Below are 6,115 nucleotides of genomic sequence, written 5' to 3' on the forward strand. Positions count from 1 at the left end.
AAAACACACATTACAAGATATTACACTCTCAATATTAAATATAAATGCATCATAAAAAGGAATTGGTCAACCAAAATAGTTTTAAGAGAAATCAACCATTATATAAACACATACTAAATTTATATTTTATACTTTTAATTATTTTTTATATCAATTTTTTTTTAATAAGAGGGAATTAGTCAACCAAAATATTTTTAAGAGAAATCAACCTTTATATAAACACATAATAAATTTATATTTTGCACTTTTAATTAGTTTTTTTATATCAATTACATTTCAAGATTAAGATTTTTTTTTTTGCTTTTTGTTTTTGCTTTATACTAAAAGATTCGAAGAGGGAGTTGGTTCACCAATTTAATTAATTAAAGAAGGGGTTTTTTATATCAATTTTTTTTTTTTAATAAAAGGGAATTAGTCAACCAAAATATTTTTAAGAGAAATCAACCTTTATATAAACACATAATAAATTTATATTTTACACTTTTAATAAGTTTTTTTATATCAATTACATTTCAAGATTAAGATTTTTTTTTGCTTTTTGTTTTTACTTTATACTAAAAGATTCGAAGAGGGAGTTGGTCACCAATTTAATTAATTAAAGAAGAGGTTTTTTATATCAATTTTTTTTTTAATAAAAAGGAATTAGTCAACCAAAATATTTTTAAGAGAAATCAACCTTTATATAAACACATAATAAATTTATATTTTACAATTTTAATTAGTTTTTTTATATCAATTATATTTCAAGATTAAGATTTTTTTTTGCTTTTTGTTTTTACTTTATACTAAAAGATTCGAAGAGGGAGTTGGTCACCAATTTAATTAATTAAAGAAGGGGTTTTTTATATCAATTTTTTTTTTTAATAAAAGGGAATTAGTAAACCAAAATATTTTTAAGAGAAATCAACCTTTATATAAACACATAATAAATTTATATTTTACACTTTTAATTAGTTTTTTTATATCAATTACATTTCAAGATTAAGATTTTTTTTTGCTTTTTGTTTTTACTTTATACTAAAAGATTTGAAGAGGGAGTTGGTCACCAATTTAATTAATTAAAGAAGGGGTTTTTTATATCATTTCTTTTTTTAATAAAAGGGAAAGGGAATTAGTAACCCAAAATAGTTTTAAGAGAAATCAACCTTTATATAAACACATAATAAATTTATATTTTACACTTTTAATTAGTTTTTTAATATCAATTACATTTCAAGATTAAGATTTTTTTTTGCTTTTTGTTTTTACTTTATACTAAAAGATTCAAAGAGGAGTTGGTCACCAATTTAATTAATTAAAGAAGAGGTTTTTTATATCAACTTTTTTTTAAATAAAAAGGAATTAATCAACCAAAATATTTTTAAGAGAAATCAACCTTTATATAAACACATAATAAATTTATATTTTACACTTTTAATTAGTTTTTTTTATATCAATTACATTTCAAGATTAAGATTTTTTTTGCTTTTTGTTTTTACTTTATACTAAAAGATTTCGAAAAGGGAGTTCGTCACCAATTTAATTAATTAAAGAAGGGGCGATAGCAAAAACACCACGACCTGTATAAGAAATCCAGGTAGAGACTTCACATCAACTTGATATTTTGTTGATAAAGGTATTTCTGAAAGTTGCTGGTTTCTGGTTGAGAGAGGTATCTGATCTTAAAGCTGGAATTATCCTAGCTAGCATGTAAATTTAGAGTTAAAATTCTGTGTTGTGTGTGATATTTAAAAAAACAGAATAATCAACCATTGCAAGGTTGAAGGTCTCTCTCCCTCTCGTTTCCAACTGCTCTAAGCTCTTCTGATTGTAAGACTGAAACAATAAATGGCGGCACATTGAAACAGTGAGAAAGTATGTCAAGCAAATATGTTGAGCTCGTGCATTTGGTTGCTCCATCGGAAATATATGAACCTCACACACATCGAAAGAGTTTGAATTGCCTTCATAATCCCTTTCAATACTTTCAACAGTCTCGTTGATAGCTTCATATCTGACTTCCTAACAATTTCCTAATGAATTCACAGGTCAACAAATAAAATAAATAACATGCATCTTAATCATGCAAGGGAGGCCCTTGCATGAGGCCCACCTGGCGTTTCCACTGGACGCTCATACCTACTCTCTCCTTGGCAGCGTACAAAGAAAAGAAAGGCGATTATGCAGAGATGGAAGCAAGTGCTGCAATGCTCAAATGGAAATGATAAGGGTAAGAGAATGAACACACAGTAAGAGGGAACTCTAACATGGAAATTATTTCCACTCCATAAGAGAATGAGCAGTAACAGGGAACTCCAGTATTGAAATAGTTTCCACTCCATTTACTCCAATATTGAAATTGTTTACACTCCATAAGCTCCGCAGATTAAGGTAAACGACCGTTTTTGTAAGTTTTTTGCAATAACCGTACAGATTGAATCTGTTATAACTTTGCATATACTAAAATGCACAAAATTTCATTAAGCTCTTGTACTTAGAAAATTCTTCTTTTGCTACTACATAGTCATGGAATCAGTGTGTCTTTCTTACTGACTGTAATTCTATGGATTTGCAAAATGAAAACAGATAATCATATAATTCTATGGATTTGCAAAATGAAAACAGATAATCATATTTAGAGGAAAAAATTGAAATTTATTTGGGTGGTTGCTAGTCATGTAGGGTCGTTTATTTATTGCATCGATTATTTATTGCAGGAAAATGTAATTTATTGGAAAGGCGGAAGAGACAAAACACAAATTCATACAAAACACAGAGTTGTTGCTCTTCTATTGATTACACAAAACTTGATTCTTACAATGAAGGTGAAGGGTATTTAACCTTTTTCATGCACACACTTAATTCAGTTAACTCACACTCTTCAAACTCTAAATATGGGCTGGACTTAACTCTTCATCCATCACTAGACTTTACTCAACCCTCAACACTCTAAATATGGACTGCACTTAACTCTTCATCCATCACTACACTTGACTTAATTATCTCACTCTCTAATTTTAGCCAACTCCTCATGTTGAAGTAATTACAATTTCTAACAAAATATAGAAGCATATGAAGCAACTTTGTTGCTGAATTTCTGAAAGCTTATAGCATAATGTATTGAAATTTATAGTTTTTTGTCGAAATTATAGAAATAGTTTAGCTGCGAAAAAATATCCTCATATATTCATGTTTCTTCAATAAAAATATTCAAAACATGAGCAGAAAAAACAAGGCATCTTTATGTCGATTGCTGATTCCCCGAGGGAATCGGACGGACATGGGCAATATTCGGGGAATCAGCGAGACTTAAGCTCAGGGGGAAACATGCACGGACTCGTAATCCTCCACTCTAGTTTTCACTAATGAAAAATTATGGTTCGGTGTTTCCCCAACATCAAAGTCTGCAGAAATCTTGTTGGGCAGGGTCCAATGGGTGCAACAAGATGTGGTCGACATTTGGACCATTGAATTTCACTATCAATAAGATACGGAGCTGCTCAACAAAGTTTCGTAGGTGAACCAAAGAGTACCAGAGTAACATCTTAAAGGTTGAAATCTCGAAGTGGTTCTCTTCGTTGCCTTGGGAAAAGTGTGGCATTTGTGACATCTTCCATTTCAGGTGTCATTACGAATTTTCACTTCTGAGCCTCCCTCTTGGATATATCATGGGACTTCGACAGGCTCGAGGTCTGTTGGCCTATTGCTTCTTTGGCATCAGCGATTACTGCGAGACAATCTTCTGTAGCATACAGAATGATTTGAACTGCATCAACTACAACCAAATGCTCCACATCTAGGTTTTGACAGAGTATTTCTATGTCTCTCAACTTTGAAAAGTAGAAGTCCCTTTCCTTCTCCAGGCTATCCACTGACAATCTTAAGTGGGTGATCTGCATGTTGAGCGACTGAATTTGGGTTGGAGCAACATATGGAACACTGTCAAACGAGACTGAGCGAGTAACTGTAGCTGTTGTGGCAGAATTTTGTACAGAACCAGTGCTCCCTGCACTATTGTTTGGGACTACAGATCTTGCCCTTTTATGCCCTGCATTTTTACAACAGGAGGATCATGTCACTTGGTAGTGGCAACGAGAGTTGCTTTCTGGTTCGCTTGCTTTCCCCCTTGACAGACTTCTCTCCTTTCTAATGCGTTATAATTGTTCATAATCCCGTCATTGAACGAATCACAATATCATTTCATCCATTGCATGAACTTCAGATTATCAACAGGTCTCCCTTTGACAAATTCATTCACTTCAATATGCTTTGATATCTTGAGTTTGTTGAGAACGAACATCTTGAAGCACTTTGCAGTTCTAAATCATTTCATACTCACTTTTGGCATCAAGACTGAAAAAGCACTCTTTCTTCACATGTCTGGAACCACCAGCCTGCGGTAGGGCGGGAATTAACCATTGCGTTGTTTAATTGGGGGGAGTGAGGTCTGTATACCGGGTTTGAATGCTACTAATGGTACAATCCAGAAGCCAATAAAATTGGGTGGTTTCGCACGGGAGACCTGGGTTACCTCCACAACAACGGATACCTGTTCCTCGGTCGGATTAAAGAGCCCATCAACCAAGGAGTGCCACGTGGTAGTGCTGTGAAACCTGTCATGGTTGTTGAGTTCTGCTTCAAAGTGCTGCTAACTACGAGGGTCTGAGGCCAATGGAGGTGTAGTTCAGAGGTCCACGTGTCAAGATTTAACTGGACCAAGGACGAGGAAAATAACGCCATGCGATTCGCTAGGGTGAACAGTGTCTGCTCATCCCGACTCCACAGAGAAAACGCTTTTCGGCGTAATTATTGGAGATTTCTCGATGAGAAGAGATTTCTTGATGAGGAGAAGACATTGACAATGTCGTCAATGATTTTTTTATTTTTACAACATGGTGAATCGGTAACTGCCTGGCCTAATCTAAGGGAGACCCAGGATCAAACCTCAACGCTGCCACTATAACACCAAGAGCATAACCAACCACCTGCAAGTCGGGTATACTAAGTCTCTATGATTTTAGCAAGAGCACCAAGAGCATAACCAACCACCTGCAAGTCGGGTATACTAAGTCTCTATGATTTTAGCAAGAGTAGACTCACGGGAAAGGGGAATCCGCCCCTCTAGCCACCACCACAAAGTCTCTATGATTTTAGCAAGAGCACCAAGAGCATAACCAACCACCTGCAAGTCGGGTATACTAAGTCTCTATGATTTTAGCAAGAGTAGACTCACGGGAAAGGGGAATCCGCCCCTCTAGCCACCACCACAGCAGGTCAATGTACTCAATGAGATTTGAACTTCGGTCTGCCTGAGCATAGCCCAAGTGACTTACCATCAAACCACACATCACTGTACAATGTCGTCAATGATTTTTAAGGTGTTTAAAGGAAGAGTAAATTTGGACAATCCCATTTGCTTAAGGTGATGTACGAGGTGGGGTCTAGATACCCTACAGCTTTGATCATGCGTTAAGGCGCTTAATATGTTACAAATAGTATTAGAGATGTGGTTTAAAAATAGGTCTAGAGACACATAAATAAATTTGGAATTCTAATACAAATGGTATAAAAGCAGAGTTTAAACATTAAACTTGGATAGACCAAGGAAATAGATCGCAAAATAAAATTGTTAAATTTGTGGTTCAAACATGAGCCCTGAAGTTATATAGATACACCATAGATATATAACTAGTAGAGTAATGGATTAGAGCTAAATCACATATTGAAGTTTCCATAGCAAAGAGTGCAGTAGTGAGTTTGTACATGGGAAGTAGTCAGGTCTTACAACATGGGAACCATGACTATTGGGTAAAACATAATGGCAATATGAATAGAATGGTTGAGTGGACGAATGTCATAGGCTTCATGACACGTGTAATGAATCTTTGATACGAGTTTGAGCTAGGAATATTGAAGAGGTTGTGAAGAAATAATTTCAGTGGAATGTTGATTGCCAAAATTGTGCAAGATACATCTAGATTTCTGTGACATCTTTCATAGAATGACAATGGCAAAAGCACATGGCCAAGTGATGCAATGGTAATTATGAGGGGAACCTCTCAAATTATCTCTTTCCTTTTTGAATGTTTTCCTAAAGTTTTGAAAACGTTGTTATATAATAATAAATAAAGAGCAT

At 34.3% G+C, this 6,115-nt stretch overlaps 1 pseudogene; it reads right to left on the bottom strand.

Annotated features, from left to right (window-relative positions):
• Positions 1–3,524: 3,524 nt before the first annotated feature.
• On the bottom strand, positions 3,525–4,599 carry LOC149220678 (microtubule-associated protein RP/EB family member 1C pseudogene; annotated as a pseudogene).
• Between the last annotated feature and the right edge of the window lie 1,516 nt (positions 4,600–6,115).

This window comes from Pinus tabuliformis, chromosome Q (assembly GCF_031772625.1).
Source record: "Pinus tabuliformis cultivar Carrire ecotype Pingquan chromosome Q, CPIR1, whole genome shotgun sequence".
Lineage (NCBI taxonomy): Eukaryota > Viridiplantae > Streptophyta > Pinopsida > Pinales > Pinaceae > Pinus > Pinus tabuliformis.